Source organism: Symsagittifera roscoffensis, chromosome 5, assembly GCF_963678635.1.
Source record: "Symsagittifera roscoffensis chromosome 5, txSymRosc1.1, whole genome shotgun sequence".
Classification (NCBI taxonomy): domain Eukaryota; kingdom Metazoa; phylum Xenacoelomorpha; order Acoela; family Convolutidae; genus Symsagittifera; species Symsagittifera roscoffensis.
In genome coordinates this window covers 49888461-49906932 of record NC_087066.1, presented here as the reverse complement: position 1 = coordinate 49906932, position 18472 = coordinate 49888461, and the positions used below count along the sequence as shown (strand labels likewise).

Genomic DNA, 18472 nt, shown 5'->3' with positions numbered 1-18472 from the left:
AAGCTTCTTTCAACCAATTTGGAACGATTTTTAGACGGATTAAATCTCCGCTTACAAGTTAATAGCGCGAAATATATCGCGCGTTAATTGTCCCAAATTGGCCAAAATGGCAATCTTTAAACCCCAATAACTTTACGAAAAATGTTCACAGGTGAAATATCTTTTCAAATTTGAGCTCAGGACAACAATAGTTTTCGAATGATATAAAAAAAATTCCGTCAAAAATGGCTAGTTAAAAAGTCGAAATTTGTCTGAAGAAAAAAAAACCCACCCCCAGCACAAATATTCCGTTACTTTCGTATCAAAAGTCGGAACAATAACGGACGGACACATTTTCATAGAGATAATCCACTCAAAAATCATGGTGGAGAAAGAACCGAAGGAACCACAGCTGATTGAATGGGCGGAAATGAATTTTACGCGAACAAATGATTCGCTGTCAACGAAACGGATTTCTAGTGCATTTTAATAAGCTTATTGTTCCGACTTTCGATACGAAAGTAACGGAATATTTGTGCTCGGGTGGGTTTTTTTTTCTTCAGAGAAATTTCGACTTTTTAACTAGCCATTTTTGACGGAATTTTTTTACATCATTCAAAAGGTATTGTTGTCCTGAGCTTAAATTTGAAAAGATATTTCACCTGTGATAATTTTCATAAAGTTATGAGGGTTTAAAGATTGCCATTTTGAACAATTTGGGACAATTAACGCGCAATATAATTCGCGCTATTAACGCGTAAGCGAGATTTAATCCGTCTTATAAATTGTTCCAAATTGGTTGAACGAAGCTTATTTGCCATAATTGATTTGTTACAAGGAACGAAATCTATCTTTTTCTACTCTATATGGCGTGTGGGGGGATGATTTTCCTAAAAATTTTCAATTTTAAGAAAAAAAATTTCATTTTGTTTTACTTAATTTTTTTTTATGTATTACTGCTGCTCAATAAACCTTAAAAGGCAGTCGGAACATTCAGGGCTTCGCCCTGATACGAGCAGTCTTATTGAACTGCTGCTTGCTTTTGCGACGACGAGAAACACAGCAACCAAAAGGACATCGTCAGAGCTACATCGGGAAAAGAAACACAAAAAAGCTGGAGTAGTAACAAAAGTTCAGCAAGACGAATAGTAAGTTGTAGACACGCAAGTGTACAAGGAGATAACAAACAATTTTCAAGCAACGTGGACAGACACTGACAGAAACAAATATATCATGGTAAAATTAAGGACCAACTGAGTAAAGCAACGTCAACAACAACACCATTCCCCGATTCCGTGAAATGATGGTAAATTTTTACATGGAATTGTATGGACTATCAAACGAGAGAGAGCAAGTAAGTTGTTTGAAAATTCATTTGAAACTAACTGCGGAACAAGTTTTTTGTTTTTACGACTTCTGAACCCAAATTTCATCAGACGCAGTACTACAAGTGCTTAGTTTTTACCAATTGATTCACTAATTCCAGTCAGCGACAAAAGGTGGCAAAGTTTTTTTGAGCTTTTGGATTAACCGAGAAGAAGGATGCGTTTTGACACTAAAGGATGCTTGTTTTCTGAACAGGAATTTAGTAGCAAAGAAACAAATTTTTAAATGTTGGGAGTTTACTCATGACTTTCAGTGGTTGGCAGTAATTAAAATCAATTTTCAAATCATGAGAGCAAAAAAACTTTCTATTACAAGACCTACACGCCTTTCAAAATGCGAATGCAGCTGGAGTAACCGCTGAATTGCATCCATTGGCAATATACCACTCAGATTAAAACATTCAAATATTTGAAACCGACGACAGACGAGATGCAGTTGGATAATTTAGCAACCTTAGATGACTCATAACTGTATCAGAACCGGAACAAAATGTTGCCTTAGTTTTTTCACCCACCATATAAATGGCAGCTATCAAATCATTACGCATAGAAAACAAGGAAGTGAGCATGAGGTTCATCAATGTTTCAGCAATGATGACATATAGAAGGGTTCAGGATTATACAGGCTGAATAGCAACCAACTGACATCTACTGAGCGTTTATAACAAGCCACATTGTTATAGTGATCCGGAACTTTACAAGACTATGAGCCAGAGAAACAGAGGCTTCGCGACTTTTGAGATGAGCCTTTCTTGACCGGGCACAAGTGAAAAGACAAAGCACGCCTCTTCTAGAGAATACTTGCACGGTAGAATATGCACATCTAAAAGAGATTTTGTAACAGCTAGATGACCAGGAGTGGAAGAAACACTTGTCAGATTTCGGACGTATACGTTGCAGGAACGATACCAAGGAAATCCAGAAGAAGTGAAGAATCGGGCCAACTTTTTAAGGCCGAGTAGCTTAAATTAAAAGATGGTAACTGAAACTGAAGTGATTGACACTGACACCAACAAAGAACTTATAAAAAATAGCTCAAAAAACTACGAAACTTTTTACAATGAACAGCCGATGAAGTCACCAAAAAGATATGAAATTATCAGATTTTTCCAAAAGAAAAACGAAAAAAAAACATTGGATGGTCTGAAAGATAAAATCACTAGCACGGAGATTTCAATTGGGATTGGAAAACTGAAAATCTACCATTCCGGGTCGTGACGGAATTACCTCAGTACTAAAGCAAGACTGAGACGCCGTTTTGGTCGACTTTTCAACACATTTTTAGAAAAACGTTGGAGAAGCAAAAGCTAGCAAGCTTTTTCCTCTAGGCGATAATCAAAATTTTATCAAAAGCAACAGTTTTTAAGTCTGTGAACGAAAATCGCCTTATCAGTCTCCTCAGTTGTGACAAAAAACTATCTCATATGATCACTGAAGACTGAAAAATTTGCTGCTGACTTTACTCTGAAAAAGCAAGATGCCCAACAAATTGAAGTTGGTTATAATGCGAATGCATCAGAAAACAAAAGCTAACATCTAGAAAAACGGCTGCCTAACCGAGAAAGTTGACCTTCAAAGAGGTGTTTGACGCGGTTGCCTTGTTTCTGTTCTCTTTCTTATTTCAGTAGCTGAACCAATATTGAAGGTATTCCGAGCCCATACTGAACAAATGGGACGAATAGTTTTTATGCGGACAAGATATTGGCGTTTTGTGAAAAGAATTGTGTTAAAAGCCAGCAAAATAATCAAAATCAGTCAAAACGATTTTGTGTGTATCAAAACACAAAAATGCTGCATTTTGTTAGTTGTATAATTTGAATAAGACGAAGCTGCCATTCTATACAATCTTGAAAAAATAATTCCTAATATCAAATTGCAAGAAATCGAGTCTAAAAGCAAAGTACTAAAATTGTTTTTTATAGCCAGGCAAAACCCAGTTTCGTCAAATCTCAAAAACGAATACGGCACACTTTTGAAAAAAATATCACTCCTGATTATGGCGTGTAAAAAGGAAAGTTGGTACTAATATTCCTGAATGTTTTTTACCAATATTCTTACAAAAACAATTTAATGGTCAATTTTTCCTTATCGCTTCAACTTTTTCCTTCCAAATTTTGTTGGGTAACAATCTGTTTTTAATAATAAAAAAAACTAAAAAAAGCAAACCATTTTGCTGTTTGTGATTTACTAAGCGATAATTGCTGGTTGATTGCTGTGTAATCTATCCTAAGTTATGAGTCTTACCTTAGATCGTCAAATTTTCTTGACAAACGTTAAAGTAGAAACAATAGTTAGAAAAGATATGAATTAATTAGCTGGGTAAATACAAAGCACAGGGTTATTAGATTATATATATCAATCGAACAGCTTAAAGAAATATACCTAGGAGGGGTGGATTAATTATTCTTATTTGTTCATCAATATTTTATCTTTTTACTAAGGTCGACGATTGTGTAGTACTCTCGAGTCACTCTTGGGTGAATCCACTTCTCTTGGGTAGTCAGCAGTACTATGGTCCGTTTCGTCCTTGTGATCCGGGTTTCCTCGATTGTACTTATCTCGATTTATAGTTTTTTTTCGATTTTAGAACAAGAATTTTTTCTCTGTTTTATTTGGAAGAAGACTAGTTTTACATTTTTGTAAAAGTGAAAGAGAAAAATTATTTACTTTAAAAATGAAGTTGTTAAGATATAAGACTTGCTGCTGGCTGAGCAAATGAAACACTGAAGATTTCAGGCCAGTCTTTTTGCTCGTAAGCATAAACCGGCGGCAGATTTATTTTAAAGTATTCAGGTTTCATTCTGCCTTTCTCATTAGGGAATTTTCAACTAGATTTTATTTTATTTTTTAAAATCAAAAATCTTTAGATTATTAGTCCCCTTTGACTATAACCGCAGCATTCAGTTTAGTCTTATTAAAAATTCATGTTACTATTTCTGATGCATCATATTGCAGGTGCATCTCTACTTATTTAAAGCAAGGAAAATTCCGGTGCAGCCGGTAAGACTGCTAAAAATTTATCCATCTTGTTTAAAGTTAAAGTTAAAAGGGACGTGTTAGTAATCGCCGCCCTTTTAATATACTGAGCATGAAAAATGAGAAAAACTGGACGAGTAATTCAAAAGTACTGGATTTACAAAATAAATTTTTATAGTCCCAAAAAGAATAAATCAGTCAATTTCTGATTTAATGTAAAGAGGCTTTTATTTAAATGGCAGGCTCCAGTTTTGAATTGGGTCGTTAAATACACAATAACAAAATAAACAATTTAGACAATGGTCTTTTGTCCGTGTAGTATTTCCAATACTACAGTGAAAAAGAGTTAGCAATTTTTTGCCATTTTTGTTCCGACTTTCGATACGAAAGTAACGGAATATTTGTGCTCGGGGTGGGTTTTTTCTTCAGACAAATTTCGACTTTTTAACTAGCCATTTTTGACATATTTTCACAAACATCATTCGAAAGGTATTGTTGTCCTAAGCTCAAATTTGAAAAGATATTTCACCTGTGATCATTTTTTGTAAAGTTATGGGGGTTTAAAGATTGCCATTTTGACCACTTTGGGACAATTAACGCGCGACATAATTCGCGCTATTAACGCGAAAGCGGAGATACAATCCTTCTTAGAAATCGTTCCAAATTGGTTGAAAGATGCTTATTTGCCATAATTGGTTTGTTACAAGGAGCGAAATCTATCCTTTTGTACTTTCTATGGCGTGTGGGGGGATGATTTTCATAAAAAATTTCAAATTTTTAGAATTTTTTTTTGATTTTGTTTTATTTCATTGAATTTTTAAATGTTATTACTGCTCCATAAACCTTAAAAGGCCGTCGGAACATTCAGGGCTTCGCCCTGATACGAGCAGTCTTGTTTCTCTTTTCTATCAACTTTTGTAGTATTTCTAATGAAAAAAGTACATTTTGTTTTTGACCCGGCTTTTTTGACCTCCATACACCGAAAATGCTTATCATACAATTCCATACATCAAGTGTGTGGAAAAATGCTGGTCAAACAATTTTCATACAATTTCTAAAAATGGTTGAAAACTGGTATAAATTTATTTCTGTGGCTGTTTGATTCTAATAAAACAGTCTCGAGATATAAAACCGAGGTTTTCGTTTTTTGAAAAAGATGCTTATCATACAATTCCCATATATGGAAACTGTATGACTGGCATTTTTTTGATGGCGACACAAAAAATTTTTCAAGTAATTTTAAAAATTTGGCCCAAAAATTTTTTTGTTTTTTTTTCAACCGCAAATCGAATTTTGTACGCAAGCAAACATTTTTCAAAAAAAATTTTTTGCATGCAAAATTTAATATTTTGTGTGCATAACGTAGTCCTGGATACGATAAAATTGGCTGATATTTTCTTTTCACTGAAAATTTTTTTTTCAAAAACGCTAAAAATTCCTATTCCTTTTGTATGGGGTGATAATGTATGCCTTGATCATTGTCTGATAAATTGAAAATTCAAAAATTTAAAATAATCATCATTAAAAACTTTCGCCAAAAAATAAAAGTTTGTTACTTTTGTTATATGAATTGTGAAAGCCAAATTCAGGTCGTTTTCTATGCATTGTAAATGCAAGACCGTCCAGCCTTTGGTGTTTTGAGTAACCAAGGTCTTTGTCACTTGTGTTCGGTTGCAAACACAACCGAAAATTTTTCCAGAAAGTAAATTTAGAGAGAAAAAAATCAAATTTTTTGGTTTATGGAAAAACACCTATCATACAATTTTCATATATGGAAAAATGCTTATCATAGAGTTTTCATACAATTTTCTGTACGTATGGAATTGTATGAAATTGTATGACAAGAAGTTTCTCATATATGGAAATTGTATGATAAGAAGTTTTGGTCAACCCGGGTTGTTACAAGGAAAGAAATCTATCCTTTTGTACTTTATATAGCGTGTGGGGGGATAATTTTCTTTTAAAAATTTCAAATTTTAGGGAAAAAAAATTTAATTTTATTTTATTACATCATTTAATTGTTTTTTAGGTTATTACTGCTCCATAAACCTTAAAAGGCAGTCAGATTATTCAGGGCGGCCCTGATACGAGCAGTCTTGTTGGATAACTTACTAAGTAATTTAGATTAATTAGATAACATAGGTATTAACAAGTTTATTTCTTCAATAATGAATCACTTGTGGTATTTTTGTCGCAAAATCTGTCAGTAGGATTTTAGTTTTAGTCTAGAATTTAAAAAAAAAAACAGTATAATAGGTTGAATATTGTCCTTTAAAATGAGCTTTACCATCAGGGAAATGTTTCAAATCTCAAACTTATCCGGGTCAAAAGAAATTCAGTCAAAATTGATTAAATTGAAATAGATGCAACCCAAATGCACATCTCCCACAAACTAACTGCCCAGTTTTGATTCATGGCTTAACATTATTTGTTGATTCAGAAAATGGGGCTAGCATTTCTTATACTGTTCGCATGGAAACGGCCACTCAAAACTGTATGACTTCAAGATGGGGCCACATCCGAACTTGGTTTCCTCGCACAGCTCTCGACAGGGGCCAAGAGTTCCATCCAAACCGGGCAGACAGACGGGGAAGTAGATGGAACAGAGGAAAGTTTGTAGTTTGTCAGAGCATTGCAGTTGGACCAGTGGCCAAAAGCTGTTCATTTCCTGACTCGCCTAGAACATAATCTTGAATCTTGTTTGAAAAAGTAAGCATGGTCTTTTTAATTAAGCAGTTGGAACTGCGTATGACCAAATGGTTTCCACCCAGCTAAGAGCATAAGTCCACAAAGTGAGAATAATAAGCCCATTTGTTTCAGATTCAAGTCGGAAGTGAGACGTTTCAATGGATGTAGCTATGGGTTATAATCAATTGCAAATGGGTGACTTTGGCTAAATCGTGTTCAATTCAAAAAGGGCGGGCCATTCAATCCTGATGAAAAACAACACGGATGTTTGGCTGAAAATGTTCTTCATACATGTTCAATATTGTCCCATAGCTAAAGAAAATTAGAACACTCACCTCAGACGCGAGCTCATGATGCTGTAGGTTAGGAAACTGAGTCATCGTGTAATTGCCAGCCGTGAACTGCTCTCCACACATTGGCTCCCTTATAAATTCACAGCTATTCGCTCTTGTGACACTGAGAAAAGAAACTATCAGTGACATTATCCATGATGGGGACATTTTAGTTTTCTGTTTGTAATAACTAAGGACGACGACGAGGAAACCAACCTCAGAATGATTGAATAATATTTTTAAAGACCAGAAGAAAACCTACTTATGATAGGAAACTATCTAGAATTTTTTACAAAACTTGGAGGTCAGAGAAAGATAATCCAAGATAACAAGTAATTTGAATTAGTTGCGCAGCAACTTTATATTCTTATCTCTATTTTTGACAAAAACGCTTTTTAGTCAAAACGATTCGCATAGTTGGAAGCCGAAGGGTTCAGAAATTCTAAAATTAATTCGCTTGAATGAAACAATATACGGATTGTGTTCAGATCATTGAAGGAGGGTCTCTGGTTTGAGAAGGGTGTCTTACAGTGCTGAAAGCTGTGAAACCTCAACTAATTCACAGTAGACCCTAATTGAGCTCTCGGAAAACATTCACTTCATTCTAGAGTTTTTTTAGATTCTCATGGATTATTGCAGACTGGGGCTTCCCAAATTAACAGTGAAAAAAATCAATAGTAAAATTTTTGAAGTTTAATTTCAAAGATTTAACTATTTACGTCATTTGTAAAATTTTTTTTATTATTACACTTGCGAAGCAAAGTGTATCAAAATGAATTTTTTGCCAACCTAAATCGCAAAAAAAGTGCTTCTTTTGGTGACACTTTTGAATCGGTAGGCTGCGGCGGTAGCAGTATAATATCACAAGTGCTTTGACATTTGATTAGTTAAAATTTAACACATCTGATGCATTTTTAATTCATCAAATGAACCAAAAATATATATATTTGTTTCAAACAGCAGTACAAGGATAAAGAGCTCGATTTCAGAAAATTCCAACTCAATGTATCTCGCAATTTTTTAAAAAGCATAAAATATACATAATTTAGCTTTATGTTTTTCAATTGATTAAACTCTAAGTTCTGTCTGTTTGAATTTGGTGCTACTTTTGCTGCATCCAGATGGCAAATTATTAGCTTAGGTAGCTGCGTTATTGGTGGCTATTTTTTGTGCAATTTAAGCATCCGTGGCTGAGTGGTTAGTGCGTAAGACTGAAATAGGTCGCAGATTCGACTCCGCCACATAGCTGAGTTTTTGCTTATTCGAGGTTTATTTCTTTTTTTTAAGCTTATTTCACTTGATAGCACTGCTTTTTGGTCGTGTTATGGCAAGTGTTTGCAAAGCGCAGCTTCGCCTCTATTTGATATCCTTAAAATGATTTTTATAATGATTCTTAGGGGCATTCAATCAAAGCCTTCAGATTTTTTGAGTTACTTCATTGTGATTTAAATTTGTAATGCCTATTGCATTATAAATAAATAAATACAATGGAAAAAAACTAGACCCGTTGCCGTAAAAATCAGTTGTAAGCTTTACTGTTTGAATTAAATCACCAGCGGATTAAAAAGGAGACGAAGTGGCGGACGCATCCGCCTCAAGGGTTCGACCCCCTCCCTACCCAAAGGGTCCCTCTTTGTACATTTTTGAGATATCCATTTTTACCTGACGGACCCAAAAATTTTTCTAATTGAGCCTTTGGCACCAAAATATGCTAATTTTGAAGGGGAGCGCTTGCCGAAAAAACGCTATTTTTTGGTCAAAAGTTTCCAAAAGTCCTTAAAATCCTTTTTTGGCCTGCTTCTTCAAAAAACTGACTGCGGCGCAGAAAGTTTTGTCAAAATGTGCTCTCTATAATGATTTCGAGGAGCTCAAAAAATCAATTTGGTCGACAAAATTTTCGAGTTTTTTTTTGAAAATTCCCCCTCGAGAAAATCCTAGATCCTCCTCTGAATTAAATAATTTCTGATGGCTTGAAACTTTTTCTCAAAAAGCTGGTTTCCTCGGCAAATGAATTCCGGTAACTTAGCGAAAAATCAGAGTATGAATTTTTTGCTACTCTTGTTCAAAGTAAACTAACTTTCAGAGTTTGAATTATGTTTTTAGCTGCCAACGGTTCACTGAGATTGACAGTCAATTTTCGTGCTTCAATCAGCGCAGTAAATTGGATTTTTTGGAGCAGTTCATCCATATGTATTTTAGGTAAGAGTAGAATATAAGTGGTGTTCAAATATGGAACAGCTGGTAAAAACTGAACGAACCGATTGAATAAAAGATTTAACAGATTTTTTAATTTATTTGTAATTGTTTGCCAAATTTGATACTGTGTCACAACTCCATCACTGATAATCAGGGCGGATCTAGGATTTTCTCAAGGGTATTTCTAAAACATATTTTAATTTTTTGTCAATTTTCCGATGGCCGATTTGGCCGATCAGACTGATTTTCCGATCTCTCTAAAAAACAATAAATAGACTCATTTTTTGCCATTTTGAGTCGCAGGCCAGTTTTTTGGTGCCAAATGCGGCTTCAGAAAAATCCAGGGTGGATCGACCAAAAATACATACGTTGTTAAAATAGTACTAGAGGGAGGACCCTCTGGGCAATCAGGGTAGGGTGGCGGAGATGCATTAAATTCCCGGTTATTCAAAGTATCAGAAGGACAAAGGCATCATATCATTTAACCTGTCTGCTCCTTTGTGAAGTGTTAAGAAGGACACGAATGGTAATTGTCACTATTGTCGACTTATTTAGTCGAGTAGGAGTAGAATGGGAAACGATTCCACTCTCAAACTTGATTTCCTAAAATTTTTACTGAACTCAAAACTTAACCCTTTTTCTGCTTTTTCATAAGCTCTGGTTGAAAACTTTCGGTGGTTTTGGCATATAACCTCAAACAGTTTTTGTGCTATAAAATTTAATATTTGATAGGTTACTCAAATATGAAGTATTCGAAGCTCAAATAACGCATCGTGCTATTTACCTTTAAAGCTGTAAAGCATCTTTTAAAATAGTCTAAATCATAAGTTAATTTTTTTGAAGTGTTCTTCTAAAATTTCGATGAAATTTGGTCCTCACATCATTTATTATCAATGACTAATTATAAATTACTGTTGTTCTATTTTCTGGCGTTTAAGTTGGCTTTGGTCGCGATTGCCGATCTGGACTATGGCGTCTGCTCTGTTTCTGTGAATGCCGATAACGAAGTTCATCATAAGTTGAAGGGACGGTGGTACGAAATCAAGAAGTCAGCCGAGTCGACAGGAAAAGCAAACGAAGAGACATGCAATCAAATTGAGTTCATATTCGTACGAAAAGTTTTAGGTTGGAAATTGGTGTTGAAGATGCGAGGCTTGAAGAAAGGTCAGATTGTTGGGAAATACTTGGAAGCGGAGCCAGTTGTTCGACTCACCAGACACGTGTTCCATCTGGGTCCAGCAGAAGAAGCAAAAGAAAAAACACCCAATTTTTATATCGTGCATGTGGACTCGGAGTTTGCGCTGCTGTATTACTGTGAAGAGTCGGGTCCTTTCAAGTTAGGTGTGGCTTGGATTTTGGCGCGACACCCGAAGCCTAGTTTGTATAGACTGAAGGCGATTGAGGCAAAAATTCAGCGACTTGGACTTGTGGACGTGAACAAATTGATAACTGTTGAACAGTCTAATTGCGAGAGATAAACTTCGAAAAATTCGAAATCGAATTTATTCAAGACTGTCATTTGTAGTACAGCTTTAGCATGACAGCCCATTCACCTATATCGACCAAATAAACCATTCCCCCTCCCCCTACCAACAAACAAAGGACAAGTAATTTCACAATAATCTGATGTGAACACTCCCCCCCTAAACCAGTTGTGAACGAGAAGGGGGATGATTGTTCACATGCTCCTGAAATCAGTAGCGGATTTCCCGGGTTGACCTCCATAGATCAAAAATGCTAATCATACAATTCCATAAACTAAGTCTATGAAAAAATACTAGTCATACAAATTTCATACATTTTGCTAACATGGTGTCGTCGAATTTTCAAAAAACTTTTCTCTTGTTTTGGCATAAAATTCGGTGTATCGTACTACATAAAAAAGAAAAATTTTTTGTCAAAAAAATGCTAATCATACAATTTCCATATATGGAAAATGTATGACTAGCATTTTTTGATGGCGACGACAAAATTATTTTTGAAATTGCCCCCAAAATTGTTTTGTGTTTTTTTCAACAGCGAATTGATTTTCGTACTCAAATAAAAAATTTTTGAAAAAAAAAATTTGCATGCAAATTTAACTTTTTGTGTGTATAACGTAGTCTTAGATATACTAATATTGGATTTTTTTTCTTTTCTCCTCATAACTTTTTTCAAAAACGCTTAAAACTCTTCTTTTTTTTATGACATGTTTTTCTATGCCTTGATCAATGTCTGGTAATTTAAAAATTCAAAATTTAGAAATAATCACTTTTGAAAATTTTTGCCAAAATTTAAAAGTTCGTTACTTTCTTTATATTATTTGTGTGAGACAGAAGTAATACATTTCAGGCTGTTTCCAATGCGTTTTTAATGCAGGACGGCCAAACTTTTGGTTACTGCGTTTGAGTAACCAAGGTTTATGTCATTTGTGTTCGGTTACGAACACAACCTTAATTTTTGAGAAGTTAAAATGTAAAAAATCATATTTTTGGTTCATGGAAAAATGCTAGTCATACAATTTTCATCTATGGAAAAACACTAATCATAGACCTTTCATGCAATTTTCTGTACTTATGGAATTGCATGAAAAAGGTATGATTAGCATTTTTCCATATATGAAAAATGTATGACTTTTTTTTGGTCAACCCGGGTTAGGGAGGGGGCGTGGAGGCGGAGGCCCCTCCCCAGGGATTCGACCCCCTGCCGACTCAAAGGGCCCCCCTCTGTACTATTTTGAGATTTCTATTTTAGGCTGATTGGCCTTAAAATTTTTCTTAGGGCGCCTTTGGCGCCAACATATACTAATTTTTGAGGGGGGAGTGACCAATTTTTTGGAGTCAAAATGTTCCAAAAAGTGCCTAAAAACGCCGTTTTTCGCCTTTTTTCTAAAATTTGCCTGCAGCGCAGAAAATGTGGTAAAATTAGGATCTTTACAATGGTTTGGGAAAGCTCAGAAAATCAATTTGGTCGACCTAAAAATAAAATTATTATCTTATACTCATTTAATATGAGTTTCAATTAAACTTTAGCAACCAAAAATGTTAACTGGGCTACAGAGATATGATAGTTTATGAAACAAAGGATGCATGATGACAGAGAGAATTATCTCAGCGAACAACAAATAAACTTGGTCATGTCAAACTTGAAATTGAAGAGAGACGCTTTGAGAATGAGGAAACATCTTTTTGCTTATCTCGAAATCTGATTTGAAACACTCGTGGAAAGCACGAATGAAAAATACACAAATTAAAAAAGTTGTGCAATTTTAGTTTGGTTTTTTATTGTTCTAGAAAAAATGTTGCCTTTTTGTTTTATACATTGCTTTAATATTGCTAATTTTTTTCTTGTTAATTTTCGTTTTTCATTTCAACGGCAAAAAAAATTGGAATAAAGTTCGGAAAAAATTTGATTGAATTGACCTGAAATAGCTGCTTCAAATCAGTTTAATGTAAATTGTAAATCAACCGCGATTGAATTTTGATGTTAGTGGAACTTTTTTTCGAAGTTGTAAGTAAAATGAGAGAGGAGTACATTTTTACTACAAAACAGTAAGAAGAATTCTTTGTAGCTATTGAATGGTATACGTTGTCGTCAACTGTATCAACCTCAGCGTAAAAGTAACAAAACTGCTCGTATCAGGGCGAAGCCCTGAAGGTTTCGACTGCCTTTTAAGGTTTTATAGAGCAGTAAAAACATCAAAAAATTAAAAGTAAAAACATAAAAAAGAAAAATTCTAAAATTTGAAGTTTTTTTATGAAAATCATCACCCCACACGCCATATAAAGTACAAAAAGATAAATTTAGCTCCTTGTAACAAATCAATTATGGAAAATAAGCTTCTTTCAACCAATTTGGAAAGATTTTAAGACGGATTAAATCTCCGCTTGCGCGTTAATAGCGCGAAATATATCGCGCGTTAATTGTCCCAAATTGGCCAAAATGGCAATCTTTAAACCCCCATAACTTTATGAAAAATGATCACAGGTGAAATATCTTTTCAAATTTGAGCTCAGGACAACAATAGCTTTCGAATGATATAAAAAAATTCCGTCAAAAATGGCTAGTTAAAAAGTCGAAATTTGTCTGAAGAAAAAAAAACCCACCCCGAGCACAAATATTCCGTTACTTTCGTATCGAAAGTCGGAACAAAAACGCGATTAGAATGGGCAAGGAGTGCGTTCAGTTAGAGAAGGAATGTTTGAACAAAAGCAGTTCTTGCGATCTGTTACACCCATGGAAAGTAGGTATTATTGTATGATACCAAATGAGAGAGGAGTCATAAACTATGGTTAAGAGAGATAAGAAGAATCTGTTAACAACTTAAATTCAATTGGTAAAGTTATTCGAATCTGACTTCGAAATCATGAGAGAAACAGAGACTCTTAAATAGCTATTGAATATGGCATTAGTTATAATAGGTGCTTAATTAAATCACACATCTATATGTTTAGCTTTACATAAGTACGTATGTTTAGTATCAATATCAATATTAAGTTTTAAGTACGTATGTTTCAGTATCATGATTAGATTTAATGTTATAATGTTTTAGTTTAAATCAGTTCTTGATAGATATCCATTATATCTGTACGGATAACACGATCATCCGATCGAGGGTCATTTAGCTTCAGAGTCCGACGGTCGGAGAGGGCTTGTGTACAGACTGGAAAACTCTTGTCTGAACCCAAAAAGTATCATCGAGTAAGAACGATCTGCAAGAAGTAGCTTGATAATCTGATGAACAATTTCAGGTCAAAACAGACATCGATCGAAAAACTATTGAAGGAGTTTTGATTGCTCAAAATTGCAGAGAAACATGTTCAACTCGCAAAGTGTGAAAATGAGTGACATATTCAAACATTGCAAGAATTTTTCAGGTTTTCAACAAGATATGAGCAAGACCTCTTTTTGCCCAACTTGCTACTCAAAATCTTTAGAGATCACTCCATACCTAAGCCCAATAGAGCAGTTTTTGGATTTTTTCTTCTGTTTGAACTTGTCATTTTTGAAAAATGCTCTGTGTATTTTTGCAGACTTTATTTCATTGTTAGAATGATGTGTGCTCTTTATGCGCCAACTGCTTTGTGATAAATATGCCCTCAGAATCGAGCGTGTGATTCTGCCAATATGTTTTGCGGTTTGTCCGCATTTGATTTGTTGTGGATTGAAATAGCACCACCTGTAGTCCTTGCCAAGATGTCGGCTGCGTGATATCCATAATTTTTTATCCAATACTATGCGTTAGTTTTAGAGTTCGACGACCAGAGAGTGCTTTTTTCAGATTGAAAAGATCTCGTCTGAACCCAAAAGATATCATCGAGTAAAAACGATGTACAAAAAAAGTCTTGCTGATCTGGAATACAGTTTCAACTCAAAACACCACTCGATCTAAAGCCATTGAAGGAGTTTTGAACGCTCAACAATAGAGATACAGCTTCAACTATTTCTTCATTTTGGCAAGATTTTTTAAATTTGGGCATACACCAGGATCGAGCAAGATCCACTCCTATCCCCATGTTAAAACGCTGTGTGTTTTTATGCCCTCAAGCTTTTCGACACAAATATATACCATTCCGTCAAGTATCGGGGGTAGTATACACACTCAGCATCGATACCAGTGTGTGGTTCTTCCATACCACTATGCGTATGCCGTTTATCTGCGTGTTATTTGCGGTGGAAGGAGCTTGCACTACCCGCTGCCACCATCTAGATTTCTAGGTAGCCATAACCATGGTTTTCGTATCCCACTATGTGAGTTAGGGCCAACATCGCCTTGTCTGCCTCCGGGATATCCAGAGCAAAGTCACCCTTCTAACCAGCCGGCAACAGATCGAGTCAATTGCCGGTCCCTCATAACACTCCACAACGCCTCTCAGCTCATCAAAAACACAGAAATCAATCAGTTTTTAGATGAAACCTTATTATTTAAATCACATAAAAACATAAAATTCTATGGACTCAGTGCTCCTCACTCAGTATATTATACTGCTTGAAGGCTATGATCAACTGGGATTTGGTGCACTTTGAAGTCATCGAGTTAACCCATGCTTGCTTATATAGTTTTTTTCTCAGCAACGAAAATCATTCGATTTCTTTTTTAGAAAACATTACATGTAAACTAGCAGTTAAAGCCTTTTCTTCTCAGGAGACCGTCCAACCAAGTTGGAGACAATACAAAGTTCTGAGGTTCTACAAACTTCTTATACGCAAAAAAATATGTGTTTTCCTGGTGATTTCGAAACTGCTGACGGTACCGCTGCATCGATGTGTACATCTAGATTTTCAACACTTTCGAATCAGCAGACTAAATATAGTTTTATATGCGCTTCCTGAACTATGTTGATACTGTTTTCTTAAAGTTTTATCCTCGGTAATTGCCATAACGCACATCCGTGCTTGAGACAGATACTATTCGAACTCTCAATGGATAGCTTGAAGCATGGCAATTTTTTCTTCATTCATCTGTGTTGAATCTTGTACACTTTACAATGTGTCCTTTCTGAATAAATTTACGGATTTCTTCTCCTTCTTTCTCCTGGATAGTAACTGGAACTCGGCGCCCTTTTTCTTGGATAGAAAGAGGATAGTAAGAGGTTTTTTAAACGTAGAGAAGACTTGGTGGTTCTTTGCTCTTCATAAACGTTTAAAAACATGACCAAATTTCTCCTGATAATGCGATCTCCAGAATTCCGTTGTGTCATTCTGTCGCGACTGGGAAATTATGCCCACCAGTTGGCTTGGCGATCTAACTTGAAGGTCCAAACCGAGCAGACATCTGGTGCAGTTCTCCAATACCAGGAAATTGGCGATTTTACACTCCAGCCTTAAGATGCACATCGACTACCAGAGGGTAGAAAAGTTCAATCCTTCTCCGATTATAATATACCGGATCACCGACTTACACCGGATCAACTGGCCTTTCGTTATCATCTAGAATAAAAACTGAAAGTACCAAATTAACGATGAAATCCGCTGTTTTTCTGTTCTCAAACGAAGCTGGACTGCCTGTGTCAATTGTGCTTTGAAACGAAGAATGTTTTATTGCAATTTAAGATAATTTGAATACAAAGTAATTTAACCGTTGCCCCGCTTATCACTTCCAACTGTTTCACGGAGGCGGCAACTGGAGGAATTGGAACTGCGGTTCAGGAAATCCTCTCAACGGCAAAAACAGCAAATTCAGACTCACTATCAGAAGTTTTGAATTTACAAGCTTCCTTGACTGTCATATCCGATTCAGTATCAACGTTAGCGTTGCTTTTGGAGTTGCAACATTTTGCCAAATAGTTCTTCTTTCTACAATTCCTGCACGTCACATTGCTTGCCGGACAATTCTGTTTGTGATTCGATGTGAACTTATTCCAACAGAAAAAACACTGTTTTACATCTTTGGGGGTTCCTCCTCTGGGACAATTAGAATTTAATTATGCCCGGCTGATTCATTTCAATAATTTCTTACTTTGGACAGAAAAAGTGGGTTCTTGTTTTATCCGAAGGTTTTGCTAGGAAACTGACCCGTGATGGGATGAAATGCCCGCTGGTGCCGAATTTTCCAGCTTCTTTTGCAAACTTGAGGCCGGTTGTGTACCTTTTTCCTGCAATAGAGCAGAATTCAGAGTCTCATCGGGAGTACTGCCAGATAGAGTACGCAACTCCGGTTGGATGTCTTTAAAGCGCATCTGGACTATAAAAGTGTCCTTCACGACTTATTTCTCATGCGCTACCGTCCGACCACACAGGGCTGCCTGGCCCGTCAGACTTAAGAAAAATTCTTCCAGATTCTCACGTTCAGAATTGTAAATTTGTAGTCATTATTCGATATAGTTCTTCTCTTTTCTTTGATTGAAAAAGCACTAAGGTGCGCATGTGGTTAATTTAGAAGAAAACGTTTTCTGCCCTTGGTACCAAGAGAGAAGAATAACTTAGATATGATACGTTGATCCGCTTCATAAAAGTAAACACCTCTAAACACCTTTTCAACAAATGTGGATCCATAGACGCACAGCTCGGATACAAAGCACACTCGGCGGAGCAATTCAAAAAAAATCTAATTTTATTTATAGAAAATAAATTAGTTTGGAAACTTTTCACTCGGGAATTTTCGAAAAATGTTTGACTCAGAGTGAAATTAACAACATCAAAGACTTTTATGTAATGTATACCGCAGACAACCATACGAAGCGATTAAAGAACTCGCTGAAAGAACAGAAACATTAGTACAAAAACAAATACTTTGACTTCACATGATTACAAAAACACCAAACTGATCGAAATCTTAATTATGACTCTACCACTTTAATTAAGAAAAATAACAATAAAGAGAAAAGCATCACATCCCTTATCCTTCGTTAAACCAGACATCAAATTTAGAAAATATAATCACAAGTTTGAACAAGCACAAATCACAATAAAATTAGAAGAAACAGTAAACTTCAGTATGTTTCGAATTTACCACTAACTCACATAAAAAAATATACAAGATTCAGACAATGAATTGGCGGGAAAATAATACACAAGTACCTAAAATTTATGAGAAAACCCCAAATTTTAAAGAAAAACTCTTATACAAAAATGGTGTAATTATTAGTGTGTAATTATTATCAATTCGATAAAACTTATTCAGATCAACCATCAAAACGTGAATCTAAAAAAAAAACCCAATCATTTTTTTTATTAATACCTGAAAAAAAGACCAAAACTCACCAAGACATAATTTTCAATTTAAAAATTTTTCAGGACAACCACTTCCACCCAATTAAAATGACAAAAGATCACAGTCTCCATATAAATATAACTCTTGGGGAAGATCTTCGGATATAAAAAATTTAAAAATTATAATACACAAAACACATATAGCTATTCCAATAGCCGAATGAGACAATACAGAAATAACTATTCAAGATCAAACTCAAACAGAAGTAATTATCCAAAGTATCA

General features: G+C 35.2%; 1 long non-coding RNA gene across 1 annotated transcript; it reads right to left on the bottom strand.

Moving 5' to 3' along the window:
• Positions 1-6715: 6715 nt before the first annotated feature.
• LOC134845997 (uncharacterized) lies at positions 6716-9597 on the bottom strand. Its single transcript, XR_010162774.1, has 3 exons — positions 9383-9597; positions 7364-7550; positions 6716-7017 (listed from the first exon to the last, which is right to left on the bottom strand). It is a non-coding gene; the product is annotated as an uncharacterized LOC134845997 (long non-coding RNA).
• Between the last annotated feature and the right edge of the window lie 8875 nt (positions 9598-18472).